We start from the raw sequence: 23170 nt of genomic DNA, 5'->3' as shown, positions 1-23170 counted from the left end.
ATTAAATGACATACTTTTCTTATGTATTATGTTTAATGAGCATTGAATTTAATTCAATGATTATTGAAAATTGTTATAGTATGTATGAATTTAGCTTTGTGAAATGGTATTTCCACAAGTATTAAGCATTGTTATGGATTGAATAAATTATGTTTTAGAAAATTGTGATAGAACATGTTTTGAATTGTGATGGTAATTTTCATGCAAAAATACAAATTTATGATTTGAATTGTGATGAGCATAAAAATGATTGGATACTGGAATTGAATTTGAATCGAATTATATTGTGATTTATGCTCACTAAAAGGATTGTAATATTATTTTATATCTCACTATAGATGCTTGACTAGTTTATTACCCGTCTCTCTCATTTGTTGAGAAGACAATGGAGTTAGTTGTGTTTTGATTACCATGGTACGTGCACAGGCTTAGATTTTCCTCTAATTTGAGGTTAGATCTAAGTTTATTTTATCGTTATGGCCCTTGCGGAAGATTCATTATTGTGATGGTACTGTGCACGATGATTCGACCTCCCCGACCATAGGGAGTTAGAATCTGATTCGACCTCCCCGACCATAAGGAGTTAGAATCACATTGAATATGGCCCTTTCGAATTAGTCTTCCATAGTTAGTGAGATAAAGATTGATTTTGAGATACAACATGATTTTTGAGATACAACATGATTTTTGAGATACAACGTGGTTTTTGAGATACAACATTATTTTGAGATAAAGATTGATTTTTGAGATACATAATGATTTTTGAGATACATAATGGCTTTTGAATGATAAAGAACTGTGATTTCAATTATGGTTTATGTATAATTGATTTTGTTGGAATTACTTAAATGGTCAGTCATGATTTGATAAATTGAATTTTGTGATCGAAGTCATTTATACAAATGATTTACATTATTGGCAACGAATATTTTGAGTTTTGGAATTTGATGAGTATTCAGATTTCCAAATTATTTACTGTAAATTTTGTCAATGTATATTGTACTATGTTTTAAATTATAGTTGTGCACCACTGAGTTCACCACTCAGCGATAGGTTTGTATGCTGTCGCAGGTAAGAAGAGCATAGAGCAGTGAATAAGTTTCTTTGAAGACATATTCAGATCAGCTCCAGGTATATTATAGGTATACCCATGTACATAGGTTTTGATGTATGCATGTAATATTATGTATGTAAATTATTTGAGCAGTTGTATAGAAACTCTTGTAAAATATTTTGGTATGTAATTAAATGTAAATTATTGTGAATTAAAATTGTAAATTGAAGTTGTAAAATAATTATGAGTTATTTTGACTTGTAAAATTTGTATTATATTTCTTTTATCTCATCCTTTGAAAATACTGAAAAATTGTTGTGGATTGAGTTGAGAAAAATATTATGTTGAATTTTGTTGTAGTTGAGATTCAGAAAAATATTGAAGTGCTTTTCTGAGTTTTACAAGAACTGCTTTATCCAAAATACGTATGGCACTCTGCCAAAGTTTTCTGAAATTCCAAATAAGTCAAATGTGTTAGTTCTATCACTTGATTCACAAAAGTTTTTAACACTGTAAATAGTGCTCACCTGCTGGAAAGAAGTAAGAAAAGTTTTAAAATCCCTTGTAGTGTATTTAATGGGTTATCGTGAAGCGGAGTTGATAATTCATTAGGTATACTACGGGATCATGTCATGCCTTCTGAGGGGTAGGGTGTGACATGTTTTAGTGGTATCGAGCAATGGTTTTAAAGTGAATTTGATCGTGAATTTGAAATCTTTTTGTCAGAACTACAACTGCTCAAATGTTTGATACATATAGTACATTTACATCATAAATGTGAACTAATGGAGAGGAATCTCCTTGTGTTGGTTGTACAGGAATAGAAAATTCTGTGATAAGAATGGAAGAGAAGAATGAGACAATAGAACAATCCGTGATGGCAGAAGAACAAGTTGAGGCCCCAGCTCCACAAAATGTCGAAGGCTTTGTACAGATTTTATCGGTACAAATTACTGCACAAATGGGCCAGCAAATGGCCACTTTCTTTCAACAAATGGCTAATACTCTGTCAGCCCAAGCCCAACTACAGACCCAACCCCCACAAGGGCAGTGTGAAATGGAAAAGAGGGAGAAACCTATGGGTCAGAGTTCGAATAGTAATTTAGGGAAGAGAAAAGAATTTGAGGAGCCCCGAACTCAGAAATATGATAGAGGCGGATCATCAGGGCAGAGACCACCAAGATCTAGTCGTCGAACAACCAGAAGTTCCTATCCTGCCCGTTTTTGCCATGTTTGTGGTAAGCTACATGGAGGTATTTGTCGTAAAACCTCTGGAGCCTGCTACAATTGTGGAAAACTTGGACACCTCGCTAAAGATTATACTAAACCACCTCGATCTGCTCTCCGGAGTTCACAGACCATCAGTCAGAGTCAAGATAGAAATAGAGTTGGTACTCCTCACTACTATAACACAGTGAATCAACCCGAATATAGTAGCGCACCAGTCAGAGAGTCCACTATGCACCAAGTAAAAGGAGCAGAAACTTCAGATGTAGCTGCTGGTAAGTTCTTAATTTTTGAAAGAAACAATTAGTTATTATTTGATCCCAGCACTACTTAGTTGTGTGTTAGTGTCAGAACTATATGTTCTGTTGTTATTCCTTTACATGGAAATGAATTTTGATGTATTAGTGACTAGTCCTTTAGGATAATAACTACAAGAACAAGTATGGTTGACATTAATTTTGGAAGAATTGTTAGCTAAAAGTATTTTCTAACATACCATAAATTATAAAGCTAATTAATGAGCCTACTTAATGTAAGGCAAGAAGACCTAAAAGTAAGTTACAGTAATAGAATTGCTCTAGATGAGGGCAAAGATGTTACTGTTAGTAATTGTCAAAGGAAATTGTAATCAGAATTGGTTTGGGATATTAGTGGATTCGAGAAAGATAAGATGTTAGAAAACCTAGTCCATGAGGTTATAACGTAGTGACTATATAATGTTCTCGATGTTTGTATTGTAAGTTCAGATTAAGATCGACACAGGATTATTGTGTAGAGCTACGTGCTTCCTCGTGGTACAATAAATTAAGAATATTTGTAAGTAATCTATAAATTGATCTGATTGCAACGAATAGAGTACTAGTATTGGAAATAAATGTGAAAATTTTAGTCAGAAATTTAAAACTTCAGAACTAGCCTATCAAATGATTACACTTGTAAGGTAGCTAGAGTCAGTGACTCAGTTATATTAATGTGAATTACCTGTACCACAGTAATTGCTATAAGCTTAAAGATATCAGTACGACTTATCATCCTTAAACGGATGGACAGTCGAAACATGTAATTCAGGTAAATTCAAAAACTCATTGAGTTCCTATAAATAATGAAATGAAATGATAATAATAACCTGTAAAATGTGATAAGCCCTCAAGAATATATTGAGAACTTGTGTCATTGAATCCGAGAGGAGATGGGACAGATACATCCCACTAACAGAATTTGTATACATTAATAAGTGTTAAGCTAGCATACAAGTGGCACCCTATGAAACATTGTAAGGGAACAGATAACTATGGATTTTTGTGATGAAACTTCCGAGGACACAGAATAGTCAAGATGCGGTATAGGTCATAATTGACAGACTAACCAAGTCTGCTCACTTTTTGCAAGTCTGGATGGACTATAGCCTGGAAAGATTGGCCAGATTGTACATATATGAGATTGTAAAATTGCATGGAGTGCCAGTATCAATTGTATCTGACAGGGATCCTAGGTTCACTTCTAGATTCTGGGGTAGTCTTCAGAGAGCCCTAGGAACTAGATTGAACTTCAGCACAGCATTCCACCCATAGACAGATAGCCAGTCTGAAAGGGTAATTCAGATATTGGAGGATATGCTACGGGCATGTGTGATTGAATTTGAAGGTAGTTGGAATACACACTTGCCTTTGATTGAGTTTGCTTATAACAACAGCTACCAATCAAGCATTGGAATGCCTCCATATGAAGCATTGTATGGCAGGAAGTGCAGAACTCCCTTATGTTGGGATGAAATAGGTGAAAGGAAGATGATTGGGCCAGAAATTGTTCAGCAGATAGAGGAAAAGATTAGATTAATTAGAGATAGACTCAAGGCTGCATCAAATCGTCAGAAGTCCTATGTTGATTTGAAAAGAAGAGATATTGAATATGCAGTGGGTGATAAGGTATTCCTCAAAGTTTCTCCTATAAAGAGTATTATGAGATCCGCGAAAGGAAAGCGAGTCCTCGTTCATCGGACCATATGAGGTTACGGAAAGAGTGGGTCCTTTGGCATATCGGTTGGCATTACCTCGAGCTAGCAAGGATACACAATGTCTTCCATGTGTCCATGTTAAGGAGGTACAGATCAGGCCCATCTCATGTACTATCGATTGAAGAGATTGAAGTAAATCCGGACCTCTCATATGAGGAAGAACCCATAAAAATTACGGCTTATGAGGTGAAGCGGTTGAGGAACAAGCAGATACAAGTTAAAGTCTTTGTGGAACCATCATTCGGGCCGAAGCTACTTGGGAACGTGAAGAGGATATGAGGAGACAGCACCCACAGCTGTTCAGAGACTAATGCCAGATAAAATTTCGAGATGAAATTTATTTAAGGGGGGGAGAATTATAACACCCCTAAGTTCGGTAGTGCGTTCTACTGTTCCGGTGACCAGTGTTATCCGGACAGCTAGGATGCCTAGAACTACACTTCGATATGAGTGAGAAAACATAAAATAATGAAATACAAGAAAAGAAAATACAAGAAAAAACAAAGGAAAAATAATAGCAAAGAAATGTGATCAAGTTAAGCGAGCCGGGAACCCTAACGATGGGTGAAGATGGAAGTCACGGCATGGGCCGTTGACTAGCCTGGACCGCGGAACCACGGAAAATATTTTTAGGACTTAGAGAGACATCAATTGAAGTAGGAATATCATTAGAAAGATCAAAGAAAAATTAAATAATTAGTACAAAGAAAAGTGAGAAATCGAAAAACAGATAAAATCCGGTGTTACCGAAAAATTGGGAATGCAACCCGAACAGGGGCATTATGGTCATTTGACATCCCGAATTGTCTTTTGACCTAAATTTCCATTAAAAATAAATAATATTACACTTAGAAAATAAAATGAAAATTTAATTTGGTGGTACCTAAAGTGAATAGCAAGAATTAAGGGTTTAATGTGGAATAAGTGGAATTTAACATATTATATGAATTAATTAGAGTAAGTGGACCACTAAAGACTAAGCTTAAATAGTGTAAATGCATCTTCCATAATCATATAAATATAACTTTAATATTCTTATTAATTTGGTATCTTATCTATGATTATGGCCAAGTTATGAATTAAGCACTTCCAAAGGGAGTGAATTAGAATAAAAGATAGTTGATATTAGAAATTTTATACGAATTTGAATTAATTCTTGATCATTCAAATTATGCCTCATTTCTATCATTGTTTGTATATGGTATTTCTTTGTTATATTATCGCACCACTAAGCAGCAATGCTTAGCGCGATGGATTTGTTTCCTCGCACAGGTACTGAAGATAAAGCCTAGTAGATATTAGACTGGGATTTTAGAGTCCGGATCTGTAGAAGTGTCAAGGTTATCTCCTCCTCAGCAATGCATGTAGATAGGGCCCATATGAGTCATGTAGTGTATTTTGCATATTATAAATATTCCTTATGTTGTAATACGAATTAAGAATTGTGTTTAATAAGTATGTGATGTAAATTTATAAATTAGCTCCTCTATATATAATTAATTTGTATATCATGTAAACCATGAATTTATGTAATTGGATTGTAAATTATGTGAATTAATGAAATTTCAGTTATTTTGATATATGAGTTGAGTATGAATAAAAGTGGATGGAAATGAATGTGAGAATTGAAATACATTGACATATGAAATCATGAGTTAATATGAATGAAATTGAGTTTGAGAATGTTAGGAGTGTTTGTTTTTCAGGTTTAGAAGAACTATTTTCTAATTTATGGCTGGCACTCTATCAGATTTTCTATAAAATTTGTGGACATTCAAATTAATCAAATTTTTAAAGGAAGGATCAATATGGTATGAAATTTATATAAAAGCCTTTTTATCAAGAAACTAAAAACTAGAATTTGGAATAAGATAAGATAAGGTACTCCGGCACATTGTGTGACATGCCTCGCTCAACTACACTATAGATGGGTGAGGGGTGTTACATTTATTGGTATCAGAGCACGGTTTAGGCATTCTTAGGCATCGATAGATAAAAATAAGATTATGTGCATAACATGCATTGTATTTATAAGAGTCGAGGTGACACTAATGCAGATATGTTTTCTTTAGTTATTTTAGGTTAAGGTATGAACCTGGAGTCACAAAGAGCTATAGAGGAAGAAGTAGAAATTCATCCCCTAGTTGGGAGTGATGTTGGAAGCAGGGGAGATCCTGCTACACTAATGCAAGAGGTGCTTGTACCACCCCAACAGGCCTTGTTTGAGCAAATGATAGAATTATTTCGACAGATGACTGGGATTATTCCACCACCACAGCCTCAGCAGAAGTCACCTTTGGGGAATATAAGAAAGTATGGAGTTGTAGATTTCAATGGCAGAACGGAAGATGATTCTTCAGCTGCTAAGTATTAGCTAGAAAGGACTAAAAGAGTCCTGCAGCAATAACATTGCACACTAGAATAGAGTTTAGAGTGTGCAGTTTCACTACTACAGAAAACTGCCTATCAGTGGTGGGATGCTATAGTGAAAGTAGTGCTGCTAGCCAAGGTAACTTGGGATTTCTTTCTGATAGAGTTTAGAAAGAAATATATTAGGTGTGTTCGTGAAGAAGAACAAAATAGAATGGATAGTCAACATAAAAGAGATTTTGGTCAGTCTAACATTAAGAGGCCTAGAGAACTATTAAGTCAGACATCTGATTTGAGTAGGAGACAAAGGCCCAAGCCTATGCCCAGAAGAGGTCAACTAGAGATATAACACCCTCACTTTAGATAGTTTGTACGTTTTACCATTCCAGTGACCAATGTCTGTTCGGACAACTAGAATTTCTAGAATTATATTTAGACTAGAGTGAGGAGTCATAAATAATTCAAATAAGTGTAAGAAAAATTAAGGAAAAATTTTAGAAATAAAATACAACAAAATTAAATGAGCCGATGCCCTAGCGATGGGTGACCTAACGGGAAGTTATTGTAAAAATAGCTAGTAGCCCTAAACCCAAGGAAAACCAAGTGAAATAATTTTTGAGATTTCAATGAGGCGTCATAGAGGTTTCAATGGCATTAGAATGCCAAGAAAATGTTTAGAAAATTTTATCAATCGGTACAGGCAATTTTAGCTCGTTAAGCTAAACGGAGGCATTTTGGTCATTTTGCCTTCAGAGATGATTTTTGACCAACTTGTCCATTTAAGTGAGTGAGAATTATGACATAAAATATGAACAAATATTGCTAAAAATTTAATTAAAAATGAGTAAAAGAAAGAAGAAAGAAAAAGAAAACAAAAAGGAATTAAAATTCAATTATGACATAATGCATGATGTCATTGAAACCTCTCCCACCAATCACATTTAGACAAATCCATTATCAGAGATAAAATAGAGATAATTAAAACCAAGAAAATCAGTTTCTTCTTTCCATTCAAGTTGGTCGAATCCCACCTTCAAAGAGAGACCACCATTGTTGCTTTAAAAAAGCTCCACTCCTAGCCATTTTCACCATAAAAACTATAACCTTATTCACTAAAATTTGTCATCTAACCTTGCTAAGGTGATTAGTTGCCAAGAAAGTGAAGGAAAATCTAAGTTGGGCTAAAAGAAAATTTTGCCACTAAGGTTAGTGCACTATCCAAGTCTTCTCTCTTCTATAAGTGTTGTAAGTATGCTAAACTAAGTTGAAATCTTATGGAATTAAAAGAATATGAGGAGGAATTGAAAGATCAATTTTTGGCAGCCATGAGAGGGTTACGGTTTTGAAGGTTCAGTTGTAATTAAACTTGTAGATTAATGTTAATTGATGTGTATATTGAGTTAGATGATGTTGTATATGTGTTACATGAGATTTACAAAAGTTATAAGTTAGGGTTTAGCATGGAAATTGGGAATTTGATGATATGTTAATAAATTGCTATTGTTGAGATAAATTATGGACTATTTTAAGTGCATGGAATGTGACTTGAGGTTGGTAGTAGTGTGGAATAGTGGTACTGGGAGTGTTGTGTTTATGCAGGATTTCCTGGACCTTGAGTCTAGTGTGATTTTTAGGCCATAAGTAGAGTTGTGTTACTCCAATTGGTGTGAGACCAAGTGGAGATGAAACCTAAGACAATTTGACACAACTTTGATTATGCAACCTTGCCCAGAAATGTAATACCCCTATTTGCATGGCCTGGTATATGTTACTGTTCTGGTAACCGGTATTGATCCGGACAATTAAGAGGATTAGAATTATGTTTAAGACACCTAAAAAAGCCCTGATCGAAAATAAATAGTGATTACTAGATAGAAAAGTAAAAATAAGAAAAATAGAATATAAAAGATTAAATGAGCCAGGAGTCATAACGATGGGTGAGCTTCTCGGGAAGTGACTGCAAGGTCAGTCTAAACTCAAATTTTGAATCGAAAAATGTGACGCCGCGGTCCTTAGGACTATTGCGAACACAGTGGAAAAGAGAAAATCACAGAAAAAAATTTTTAAACGAGTCAAATAATTAGGTCAGGAATTCAGAAGAAATATCGAATAACTTGCAAACCGGATCAAACGGGCAAGGGGCAATTTGGTCAATTCACCCCTAGAGGTAATTCCTGACCTAACTTTCCAATAAAATCGAAGAAACGAAAATTTCATAATCGAAAATTAAAATAAAGAACTTTTGAAAAATTAAAGAAAAAGAAAAAGAATAAAAATGGGACTTATTACATCATGATGATGACATCATATATGATGTCAAAATTAATTTTAATTTTCCAACCTTTTTGACCAAGTCAAATAGCCAAATAGTTACATAAAAACAAAAAAAAAGAAAAGAAAAAAAAAAGAAAAAAAAAAGAAAAAAAAAAGAATAATGATATCACCGAAAGTGACATAAGCATGATGAGGTAAATAAATTCTAATTAATTAGATTTTTGACCAAGTCAATTTTGATAGATAAATACACAAAAAAAATAACAAAAATTAAAAGAAAAATAGTGGTCTTCCACCCTTACCCGTAGCTCTCTCTCTCTTTCTTAATTTTCTCTCAAACCTTCATGAAAGATCACCATTAAAGCTTCATTCAAGCTTTATTTTCCATACACATAACCCTAAATTCCCCAAAAAATTTTCCATAAAAGCTTGCTATCTCAATTAGAAAAGAAGATTGAAGAAACATAGAAAATGAAAAAAGAAGAGAATTGAAGAATTGGACATCCAAGTTGAGGTTAGTAATTTAAGTTGAAAATTTTAGTTTATTTTTGTGTGTTTAGCTCAATTAAACTAGAAATCAACTTAAAAATCAAAAGAAAACTATTATGGGGGACTAAAGGGAAATTCTACCAGCATTAAGGGGTATTGATATTTCATGATTTTGATAGAATTGAAGTGGCAGTTAAGTTAAATTAGGTGTATAAAGGTTGATTGTGAACTTTAATTGCATTAGTTAAAGAAATTGTGTAAATTAGGGTTTTTGGCATTTAGGCTTTGGGGAAAAATTTAGAGAAAATTTGTAATTGATGTATTGGAACCTAATTGAGGTATGAAATGGTCATTTGAAATCATTTGTGGTGTGTTTGAATTGATAGAACCAAAGTGCAATTCAGATTAGTTAGGATTCATAATCTGGTAGCTTGACCTAGGTCCTTTTCAGGGACTAAAACTGAAAATTTACCAACGCAATTGGTGTGAGGCTAATTGGGAATGAAACTAGACACAAAATGGCACATTTTTCATTTAGGAATCATGCCTTGAAAATGACCATAACTTAGTGAACAATTAGGCCAAATCCGGATTAGGGTACACTGACCTGTACAAAAATGACCAAATGAACAGTAGTTACGTAAATGACCATAACTTGGTCTAGGAAGGTCCAAATGACCTAAAGTTTTACCAGTAGAAAGCTGAGACATAGCCCTAAAACTTTCATGAAGAACACCAATCCAAATTCTGTCCATAACTAAGTCATTTTGCACCCAAAGTTAATGGTCCAAAACTGCCAGAACCACTTAGGTGCCCAAAAAATCTAGGTTAAACCAATCCGGCCAGCCATGTTCAAATGGCCATATCTTGGGCTACAAAACTCCAAATGGAGTGATTCAAAAAGGGAATTAAAGATAAGACAATAAGGAACAACTTTGATGAATGACACTTAGCCAAATTTCTACTGTAGACAGATCAATGGAATAGTACAAATAAATAACCCAAAACTGAAATTTTGAGATTTAACCCTAATAGGCTTTGAATTGAATTTGGCAATCAATGCCAACAAAAATATTACTCAAAATGTGGTATGTGGATGTAATTAGAATTAACATATCTAATTAGTATGAAAAAGTCAATATTTTAACTAAATGGTCAAATGAATAGTAACCATAATTACACTAAGTACAAAGGACTCAATTTTATGGGGTAAATTAAGTGTATAAAATTTAATTATTAAATTTATTAATTAGAAATAAATTGAATAGATATTGAAACGCTCTAGTTATGTGTTTTAGTAGGAAAGGAGCCCTCCAAGGAAGGAGGAGGAATTGAACCAAGACAAGCATAGATAAGAGGTTTGTGCACAACTAATTCTTTTGTTATTTTTCACTTCCAAATTGATTTGAATAAATTTATTGTATGATTTTATGATTTTTGTTGTGTTGAGAATTTTAACTTGTTGAATGAAATTGTATAAATTAAATGTAAATTTTCTTATGCATTTAAGGATTTATTGCATGGGCTTGAGGATTGTAAATTTTAAGTTTGAAGTGTTGCCAACCTTAAGCATGAATTTATAATGATTAAATATGTTAATGGTTTATAAACACTTTTGTAAATGGAAATTATTTTGAATATGATTTGAAACCACAGTTGACATGGCAATATGTTTTGAATTCTCATTAGCTTGTCTAGTAAGATATCTCCTCCACTAGATGGGGTGAGTTCCTTCCTCTCTGGCTTGCCAGTTGGGGAAGAGTTTGGATGAGTACTCATATATACTAGCTAGTCTTTGTTCCTCCCTTTTAGCCTCGGTTATTGGGACAGTTTGAAATGTCGTGGTGTACAACACGACATCTATTATGAATTTTGTGTCATGGGTCCAACTGTGTGAATTGTTGGCAATGCCCTTTAAATTATGCATAGTTTGATAAATTGTGGTTGAAATAAATAATTTATCAGTGATTCAAAATTTTTGTATTGTTTCAGGATTTAAAAGAAATGTAGATAAATAGTTACTATTTGATCAAAATGTTATTCAAATGAATAATTTGTATGAATGAAAATATTGATTTCTGGATGTCATGAATTTTGAAGAATTTAGACATTTTAAATTTTTATTTGTTATGAATTTTCAAAGCATAACTTGTATTAAGTTTTAAATTATTAGTTTGTGCACCACTGAGTTCACCACTCAGCAATATCTTTGTATGCTGTTGCAGGTGAAAGAAACTGAGCGAGATTACTGAAAGATACTGTGAAACTATCTTCGGGTATATCATAGGTATACCCTTGTACATTAGATTTTGATGTAATTCTGTAATTATATGTATATAATTTCATTTGACCAGTTGTATCAACTTTTTTGTAATATATTTTTGGACTGTAATCAAATACAAATTATTGTAATATTATCTTGAGATTTTATGTACTTATAAAGTTTTGTACTACTAAATTTTTAATGCTCTCATGAATGTAAATATTAATTTTGTTACCTTAATGAGATATTTCAATGTTTGATTTAATTTAAACTGTGTATTGAGTTGCTTGTGTTGATTTGTGAAATGAAATTAATTAATAGAGTTGTGATTGAGAAATATATTGGGAAATTACGAGGAGTAGGGTCCAACTTGCCCAGAAAACATACTTAGGATGACCTAAAAATTGACAAAATCCGGGTAACCAATTCTGGACCTGGTAAAAGTGACCAAATGAACAGTATTTGTTCATTTGCTCATAACTCAGTGCAAAAAGGTCCAATTGACCTAAATTTTATATTAATGGAAAGCTTAGACAATTTGGAACAACTTTCATGAAAACAAAAACTCAAATTCTGAACCTAACTAATTCAAATTGCTAGTCCAAGTTAGGACACTAAATCTAAGAGAACCAAATTTGCCTAGAATTCTGGGTACAGGTTAATCCGGCCAGTTATGATGAAATGGCCATAACTTGAGCTAAAAATTTTCAAATGGAGTGATTCAAAAAGAAAATTAAAGAAGACACAATAACGAACAACTTTCATGAAGAAAGTTTTATCAAATTTTTACTGTAGCCAGGTCCAATGGAATAGTGAATTTGGACCTCAAATTCTGAAATTTTAAAATAAAACCTAGGAGGCTAGGAATTGAATTTGGCAATCAATGCCAACAAAAATAAAATGCAAAATATGGTATCTTGGTAAACTTAGGCTTAACAAATCTATTATGAATTAAAAAGTCAACCTTTGAAGGCAAATGGTTAAGTGAATAGTAACCACAATGATATAGGAAATGGTATATTAAATTAGAAAAACTATTAGGGTGGTTAATATAGATAATGTGATTAATGAATTTAAATTCTTGAAGTTGAGTGACTCTAGGATTTAAGAAAAATTTAGTTAAATTTGAAATCCATGAAATATTTATGGATTACTTGAAATATAAATGATAATTTATATACATAGTGTAATGAATAAATGAATATACAAATGAGACTTTAGTTCTTATTATTGGGGAAAGGATAAGGAAAAATGCTGAGTACAATTACAAATGAAAATAATTGTTATAAATTATTATCAATATGAATAACATAATGAATGAATAAAATGATGAATGCATAATTTAGGTAGAATTGTATTTTAGAAATTTATACTTCTGCTAGTAATAAAAATTAAAACGTTATAAATTATAATTGGAACATATTATGAAATAATGATACTTATGAACCCTTAAAGGTACTAATGTGCCCATGTATTGCCTAGACACGTGTGTCAGATTTTATATATTGGTATGCCAATAGGGTATTATTTTAGCAGTACTGCGTAAGGCTTTATGTCTGTATTCATGGTTTTATGTCTGTATTCATGGCTTTATGCCCGCACTCATGGCTTTGATGCCCGATTATATGTTATCATGGCTTTTTAGCCATACTGACTGCATACGTGATTAATGTTCTGCGTCCCATAGTATGACGGCCTGAGGCACCATAGTGTCCAGTGCCAATGACCCGTTATACAGTTTAGTCAGCCTGTCATAGGTTACCTGGGCAGTGCAAATTATTAAAATTATTTAAAAACATTAGTATTGAATGAAATGACGAAAAAGATTAGCAATGGAAACATAACTAAATCAAGTAGTACAAATGAAATTTTTAGAATTGTAGGAACCGAAAATACAATACTCTAGAATAATCTGTATATCGAATACTATTACTGTATAAACTCATCACTTCCAAAGAGGGACAAAATAGAATATAAGATAGTTGATATTAGAAATATCATACCAAATTTAATTGATACCTGAGGATCTAATTTATAATTTAGAATTATACTTCAGTCTTTCTTATTTGTATATATTATTTTCTTGTTATATTATTGCACCACTAAGCAAAAATGCTTAGCACGATGGATTTGTTTCCTTTGCGCAGGTACTGAAGCTAAAACCCAGTGGACATTTGATTGGGATTTTTGGAGTCCATATCTGCAGAAGTGTCAGAAGTGTTCAAGTTGTCACCTCCTTGGCAATGCATGTAGATAGGGCTCACAAAAGTTATTTTATGTATTTACAATTAGTTATTAATTGTACTGTAAATTATGGTATTGTAATTAATTATATATCATGTAAATTGTGAATTCATGAAATTAGTTTGTAAATCATGTAAATTATAAAATTTGAGAATTTTGACACATAAATTGAGTATGCATGGTCGTGTATGCAAATGAGTTGCAATAATTGAATGTGTGATAAGATGATTATGAAAATAATTGATGAGATGAGATTTTATTGTGAAAATATTATTAAAAATTTCAAGCAGGTGAATAGTGAAATACGCCAAACTAATATAAAATAGGGGAGACTCCACTGATTTCTCCTTAGAAAAATAATTGATATTAAAATATAACGAGAACAAATTATTAAAGAATAAAGTAAGATAAGATAGGGTGCTCCAACACCGAGTGTGACATGTCTTGCTAGGCTATACTGTAGACGGGTAGAGGGTGTCAGATTTATTGGTATCAGAGCACTATTTAGACATTCCTAGGAATCGATAGATAAAATGAGATAGTGTGCATAACATGCATTGCATTCATATGAGTCGAGGTGATACTAATGCAGATCTGTTTTCTTTTGTTATTTTAGATTAAGGTATGGACCCAAAATCACAGAGGGCAATAGAGGAAAAAGTAATAAGCCGTATCCTGACTGGAGTTGATGTTGGAAATCAAGGAGATCCTATTCCACCAGTGCAAGAGTGCCTGTACAACCCCAATAGGCCTTGTTTGAGCAGATGACTGAATTCTTTCGATAGATGATAGGGGTTATTCCACCACCACAGCCTCAGCAGAAGTCACCTTTGGGGAGTATAAGAAAGAATGGAGCTGTAGATTTCAATGGCAGAAAGGAAGATGATTCTTCAGCTGCTGAGTATTGGCTAGAAAGGACTAAAAGAGTCCTGCAGCAATTACATTGCACACTAGAATAGAGTTTAGAGTGTGCAGTTTCACTACTACAGAAAACTGCCTATCGATGGTGGGATGTCATAACCAAGGTAGTGCCACCAGCCATCGTAACTTGGGAATTCTTTCTGATAGAGTTCAGAAAGAAATATACTAGTTGTGTTCATGAAGAGGAACAGAAGAGGAGTGGTGATCAACAAATGAGGAAATTTGGACAGTCTAATAATAAGAGGCCGAGAAAACAGTTAAGTCAGACATCTGATCAAAGTAGGAGACCTAGTGTCACACCCTACCCCTCTGTAAGGCATAACATGATCCCGTAGTATACCTAATGAATTACCAACTCCGTCTACTGATAATCCATTAAAAACACTACAAGGGATTTTAAAAACTTTTCTTACTTCTTTTACAGTGGTGAGCACTATTTACAGGTGTTAAAAACTTTTGTGAACTGAAGTGAAACAGCTAACTCATTTGGATTATTTGGAATTTCTGTAAAAATTTTGGCAGAGTGCCATCTGTATTTTGGATAAAACAGTTTTTCAGAAAACCTGTAAAAGCACTTCAATATTTTCCAAGTCTCAACTTCAACATTTTTCTCAACACAACATATTTCTCAAGTCAAATTCACAGTAGTTTTTCAAGGACTGAGATAGAGAAAATATAATACAATTTTTACAAGTCAAAATATCTCATAATTTACTTTACAACTTCAATGTACAATTTTAATTTACAACTGCTCAAAACCAACAATATGTACATACAGTGAACATCATTACATTACAAAATACAAAATATTGGTATACTCATTATACCCGGTAGTCTCTCGCTGCAGGTACTTGCAGCCTAGTCTCACAGACTGCTCTGTCTGCATACTCTACTGCGACAAAGAATAAAGCTATCAGAGACAATGTCTCAGTGGTGCACAACATTAACCAAATACAATTTAAATCACAATTCATAAATCATATAAATAGTGGATACTTAAAACCATAGTTAATTTCAAGACAATAATTGTCAATCAGAATTTAAACTCCATTTCTCAATATCACAATAAATTTCAATAAGTCAGATCATGGTTGAATTCAAAAGACAATATATGTCAATAAGAGTTTAAATTCATTTCACAATCTCACAATACATGTCAATAAATCACACACAGCTTTAATCATGTTTCAAAGTTCAATTCATCCCAAAAGCCGATGGCTAATGAGGTATTCAATTCATCCCAAAAGTCAATGACTAATGAGGAATAACACAGCTAGCTAGCAAAAATATGAGTGCTCATTCTATTCATCCTCAGCAGGCACACACCTCAACACTTCAGCCAGAGAGGGAATTCAATTCATCCCACTAGACAAGCTAGCGAGGAATACAATCAATGTACATGATAGCTATGGTTTCAAACCAATTACAGTGCTTTTCAATCAATAAGTATCCATCAAATATCATTCAAACCATTTTTCACAATTTCACAACTTAAAACAATAATATGCAAATAGTCATAATTTATTTCATTTGAAAATAATTCAAAAGAAATAGTTGTTGTGCACAAACCTCTGATAACTGTCTCCGGGTCTGGACTCAGTATTTCCTTCCCTTTTCCTGAGTCTTTGGTAACTGAGAAACACAATTTGAAGTGTTTCAGTACTAAATTAAACTGTCTCTAACGATAATGTTCGATAAGTAATTCACTGAAGGTTATTATTTGCTCAATTACCTAATATACCGACCCTCGATGCGTTTTAGGTAAATTAGGTTTTGGTGTCCTTAATATGTCACATTCGATAATGTTTTAGGATTGGTACGTGTTACCAAACTCAATTCTATGTACATTGCATTTTCTTGCATTTCATTGCAAATTGCTGGATTTCGGGATACTAGTTTGACCTAGCCGGACGACCTAGTTCCCTCAGTTTTCGTGTAACATCCTCACTTTAGCTAGTCCGTACAGTCTACTGTTCCGGTGATCGGTGTCGGTCCGGACAGCTAGAATGTATGGAAAAATATTTAAACTAAAGTGAGGGACTATAATTAACTCAAATATTAATAAGAAAAATTTAGCAAAAATTTTAAAAATAAAATACAACCAAGTTAAATGAGCCGGTGCCCTAGCGATGGGTAACCTAGTAAGAAGTTGCGGTTCTCGCAACTAGGAGCCCTAGACCCGGGGGAAAAATTATAAAATAATTTTTGGGACTCCAGAGAAGGGTTATTGAGGTTCTTATGGCATTAGAATGCCAAGAAAATACTTAGAAAATTTTTTCAATCGGTACAGACAATTTTGGCCCGTTAAGCCAAACGGAGGGCATTTTGGTCATTTCGCCTTCAGAGGTGATTTTTGGCCGACTTGTCCAGTTAAGTAAATAATTATTATGACATAAAATGTGAATAAATATTACTAAAAGTTGAATTGAAAATGAGTAGAAAAGAAAAGAAAAAAAAAATGAATTAAATGGGAATTTATGACATCACATGATGTCATTAGTGTGCCTTCACCCACTCAAGTGTTGACACATGGCATAAATATGTTTAAAAAGACAAAATGGGCTGAAAAATGAGAGAAAGAAATCAGATTTCCATTTCCTCTTCTTCCTTGCCGTAAACCAATTTTCCCTAACCTCCATGGACAAGCTTTTTCAAGCTTGATTTTCACTAGCTTCCACACCATAACAGCCCTAGTTGTCTTCACAAAAAATTCACCCCACACCTTGAGGAAGCTTTGGGCAGCAAAATCTTGAAGAAAAAATAAAGTTTTGGTTGGCTTGGATTTGAGCTAAAAGAGGTTAGTGACCAAAACCTTAAATTTAAATTCAATTCCATGTTTAAGCATTATATTGGTGATTAAATGACAAAGAAACTTGATGAAAGACATTGGTATGCCATCCCTTATTTTTGGCAGCCATGGTTAGGGTTTGATGGTGTTTAGTTTAATGAAGTTAAAAGGGTATTGGGGCTGCCCACAATGTGTATTTGCTAAGTAGATTGAAGAAATAAAGTGAAAATGCAAGTTTGATAATGTTGAGTTAGGGTTTGGAGGGGGGAAAATGAGACTTTGATCTTGTGATGATAGAAGTAGGTTTTAATGGTCAATTAGTGACCATTTGGTTTGGTTTGAACCAGAAATGAAGTGAATTGGGTTGTGGGATTTGAGGTTGGAGTGGCTGCCTTGGGTGACCTACAGGTGTGGCTGTGAGTCCAGCCTGTTTGGACAGCCATAACTTGAATTGTAGAGGTTCAATTGGTGTTTGGCCAATTGGACATAAAACTAGACACATAATGGCACAACTTTGATGAAGAAACCATGCCCAGAAAACCAAACCAACTTGACCAAAAGCTTGCCCTAATTCGGGTGACCTGCACTCTGCCTGGGCAAAATGACCAAATGAACAGTGTTTGGTCATTTGGCCATAACTCAGTGTAGAAAGGTCTAATTGACCTGAAATTTTACCAGCAACAAGGTGACATATAGACCAACAACTTTCATGAAGAAACCTGACCCAAATTATGATCATAACCTAGTCAAATTGCCAACCAAACTTGAGACACCAAATCTGGCAGAATCAGTTTTGCCCAGAATTTTGGAATCTGCCCAATCCGGCCAGTTATGGTGTTTAGGCCATAACTTGAGCTACAAAACTCCAAATGGAGTGATTCAAAAAAAGAAATTCATCTAGATAAAATAAGGAACAACTTTCATGTTGATCACTTTTCCAAAATACCACTGCAAAGGTGACTAATGGAACAGTAAAGTTAAAGCATGAAAACTGAAAATTTTGTCTAATTATCATTAAGCTTAGAGATGGTGTTGGCAACCAATACCAACAAGTTTAAAATGTAAAATGTGGTATGTTGATGATATTTAACCTAATTTACCTATTGTCAATGCAAAATTCAACATTTTGGTTGACTAATGAAATGAATAGTAATCATTAAAATTTCAATGTCAAAGAATTACACAAATTAAAAGTGTTAAATGCCCTAGTAGTCCTAATGTGATTGGTTTGGATAGGTTGGCATGCCAATAGGGTTCTGTTAGCGATCGCATATGGCTTCATGCCGTTCTGTATTTCATGGCATCCCATGCCATTCTGTAACATAATAGCCTTTGGCTATAATAGTGAGTTGTTATACTTGGGTTTAATCCCCGATAATTATTACAGCTTATTAGTCGCTCATTACACCGGAGACACAATGTGACCGATGGTGTGATGGTCCAAGGTACTTAGTACCCTGTGCCAGTTTACCCATTTATCCAGTCCAGTCAACTAGTATAGGTTACTCGGGCAGTGTTAATAAATCTTACTCAACTTTAATCGAATAATATTGCAATAAATATTTGAAATTTAGTCCACCCAAAAATGTAAACCTACATTCTGCATATTTTATTGTATTTTATTTTATTCTATTTTATATTGTCACCACTAAGCAGAATTGCTTAGCGCGTCGCTTTTGCCACGCGCAGGTATTGGAGATTTAGCTGGGGAGTCTAGCAGACCGCATACTGGGTGAGCCATCATATCTGCACTCAGAGTTCAGAGTCACCTCACATTGCAGTGCATTTGGTAGGACATTAGGCCATCTGGGATATTTTGATATTTTGTTATTTTGTATTTTGTAAACTTTTGTTATGTACATTATAAACTCATGTACTTATATTTTTGCTGTAATTATCTATGAACTGTGTTCAGAATTAAATATGAGTATTTCTCATTGAACTTGGTGAATATGAGTTGAATGTAAATTTTGGAATACTGAATTGATTTGAGAAATGATTGAGATTGAGATTGTAATTATATTGGGAGTGTTTTTAAACAGGTGCAGAAGAACTGTTTTCCAAAATATAGCCGGCACTCTGCCGGATTTTCTATAAAATTTGCGATAAATATAGATTTTTTTCAAAAATTGTAAATAAATAAATAAAAAGGGATAAATTGAAATTAAAACATGAATTGATGTTCCGACACACTGAGTAGCATAACTTGCTCGGCTACACTATAGACGGGTAAGGAGTGTCACATTTAGTGGTATCAGAGCATCGGTTTAGGCGTTTCTGGGCCTAGATAGAGTACATACCATTGCATTGCATTTGTAAATGTTGAGGTGACACTGATGCAGTCTGTTTGTCTTCTTATTTTGAATAGGACATGGATCCTGCTTCGCAAAGAGCAGTTGATGAAGAGGTGGAGAGTCATGCTCCGCCAAGGGCTGAGTCTGGGGGCAGGGGAGAATCTGCTCCACCAGCAGCTGAGGCACCTGCTCAACCTCAGTTTGCGCTATTTCAACAAATGACCAAATTCTATCGGCAAATGATGGGGGCAATTCCACCACCACAGCCACAGCCACAACCTCCACCAGCCCCACAGAAGTCCCATTTGGAGAAATTGCGAAAACATGGGGCTGTAGACTTCTTCGGAAAAAGGGAGGATGATCCCATGGCTGCAGAAATTTGGTTGGACAGAACCATCAGTCTTGAAAGCAGTTAAACCGCACCCCGAGCGAGAACTGGTGGGTCTTGTGTCCCTACCGAGGATGACGCATATCAGTGGTGGGACACAGTAACCAGTGAGGTGCAACCTGAACGGATCACTTGGGAATTCTTCCTTATAGAGTTCAGGAAGAAATATATTAGCAAAGTATATTTAGAAGAGCGAAGAAGGGAATTCATCAGTTTGAGACAAAGACAGTTGTCAGTGGCTGAGTATGAGCGTGAGTTTGTCAGACTGAGCCGGTATGGGAGGGAGATAGTCCCTACCGAGGCGGAGAGGTGCAGACGGTTTGAGGAAGGGCTCAATGACAACATCAAAGTTATGATCACAGCACTAGAGATTACGGATTTTGCTAAACTGGTAGATGCAGCATCGAAAGTGGAAAGGGTCAGAATCAATGAACAAAATAGAAGGAAAGACAAAGAAGAGGGGTCCGGCCACCCAGTGCATTTTCTGCTCCCAGTAAGAAGAGTAAGGGTCCTCCTGCTCAGAGTTCAGGACCACCACAGGGTCAAGGTCAGTCTCAGGGGCCCAGACCGCAGTTTACATCGAGGAGAGGCCAGCACACACCATCAATGGGCAGCTCTCTAGGGACGGTGTTTAGGGGACCAGCCCCTGCATCTTCTGCCTGTCAGTACTGTCAGAAGTGGCATAAGGGGGAATGTTGGCGAGTGACTGGTGCATGCTTACGGTGTGGATCAACAGAACATCAGATCAAGAATTGTCCGAAGAGGACTACTACAGTTGCTCCAACACAAACTGATAGACCTGCTCCTGCACCACAAAGAGGTAGGAAGCCTGGTAAACCTGAGACAGCTGGTCCATCACTGAGGCCTGCATCCGAGTCAGCTGGGAGGCCAGACACTAGAATGCCAGCTAGGGCTTATGCCATCAGAGCTCAGGAGGAGCAAGATGCCCCGAATGTCATCAGGGGTACGTTTTCCCTCTATAATACTTCTGTACATGCATTGGTGGATCCAGGATCCACTCATTCCTACATTTGCATCAAACTACCCATAGAGAGGGGAGTTTCAGTAGAGGAGAGTGATCAAGACATTCTGGTCACAAATCCACTAGGCCACAGTGTGGTAGTGAATAAGGTGTATAAAGGTTGCCCGTTGAGGATTCAGGGGTATGAATTCTCGGCAGACCTAATTGAATTGCCCTTCCACGAGTTTGATGTGATTTTGGGTATGGACTGGTTGTCACGTCATCAGGCAATAGTTGATTGCAAATTGAAGAGGATTTCTCTGAAAACTTCTGAGGGTAATGAGATCATTGTTGTGGGTGAAAGGACAGATTTCCTGTCCAATGTTATCTCAGCCACAGTTGCAAGAAGAATGATGAGAAAAGGCTGTGAAGCTTACCTAGCACACGTGGTTGATACAAGGCAAGCTGAGCCAAACTTGTGTAATATACCCACAGTAAGAGACTTCCCAGATGTGTTTCCTGAGGAGTTGCCTGGTTTACCACCAGAAAGGGAAGTCGAGTTTGCTATTGAGGTAATGCCGGGTACAGCACCCATTTCTATTGCTCCTTATAGGATGGCACCCACTGAATTGAGGGAGTTGAAAACTCAGTTGCAAGAGTTGCTTGATAAGGGGTTCATACGCCCCAGTGTGTCACCGTGGGGAGCTCCGGTGCTATTTGTGAAGAAGAAGGATGGAACCTTGAGATTGTGTGTTGATTACCGGCAGTTGAATAAAGTAACTGTGAAGAATAAATATCCATTGCCCAGAATCGACGATCTGTTTGATCAGTTGAAAGGAGCCGGTGTATTTTCAAAAATTGATCTCAGATCAGGATATCATCAGCTGAGGGTAAAGGATACAGATGTGTCAAAAACTGCATTCAGAACTCGGTATGGGCACTATGAATTTCTAGTGATGCCGTTTGGGTTAACAAATGCACCAGCAGCATTTATGGACCTTATGAACCGTATCTTCCATCCATACTTAGATCGGTTTGTAGTGGTCTTTATTGATGATATTCTGGTGTATTCCAAGACCAGGGAAGAACATGATGAACATTTGAGGATTGTTCTGCAAACCTGCGAGAAAAGAAGTCAGATGCTAAGTTGTCCAAGTGTGATTTTTGGATGAGTGAGATCTCCTTTCTTGGACACATAGTGTCAGCTGAGGGGATTAGAGTAGATCCCAAAAAGATAGAAGCAGTGATGGAATGGAAGCCTCCTAGAAATACAACTGAGGTCAGAAGTTTCTTGGGGCTAGCTGGATACTACAGACGATTTGTGAAGGGGTTCTCTCTCATAACTGCTCCAATGACCAAGTTGTTGCATAAGAATGTGAAATTTAGCTGGAACGACAAGTGCCAAGCCAGTTTTGAGAGGTTGAAGGCTATGTTGACAGAAGCACCAGTGTTAACACAGCCAGTGTCAGGAAAAGACTTTGTGGTCTATAGTGATGCCTCGCATAATGGGCTAGGGTGTGTATTGATGCAAGAAGGGAAAGTGGTTGCCTATGCTTCCAGGCAGTTAAGGCCACATGAACAGAACTACCCTACTCATGACCTGGAATTAGCAGCAATCATCTTCGCACTGAAGATATGGAGGCATTATTTATATGGTGAAAAATGCTACATTTATACAGACCACAAGAGTCTAAAATATTTGCCAACCCAGAAGGAGCTCAACCTTAGACAAAGGCGATGGATTGAGTTCCTGAAGGACTATGATTGTGTGATAGATTATCATCCTGGGAAGGCAAATGTAGTAGCTGATACTTCGAGTAGGAAGTCCATCACAGCTTTAAGATCACTAAATGCCTGTCTGTCCTTAGCTCAAGATGGAGCTA

This window comes from Hevea brasiliensis, chromosome 17 (assembly GCF_030052815.1).
Source record: "Hevea brasiliensis isolate MT/VB/25A 57/8 chromosome 17, ASM3005281v1, whole genome shotgun sequence".
Taxonomy (NCBI): Eukaryota; Viridiplantae; Streptophyta; class Magnoliopsida; order Malpighiales; family Euphorbiaceae; genus Hevea; species Hevea brasiliensis.
Note: the sequence above shows the minus strand (reverse complement) of the source record.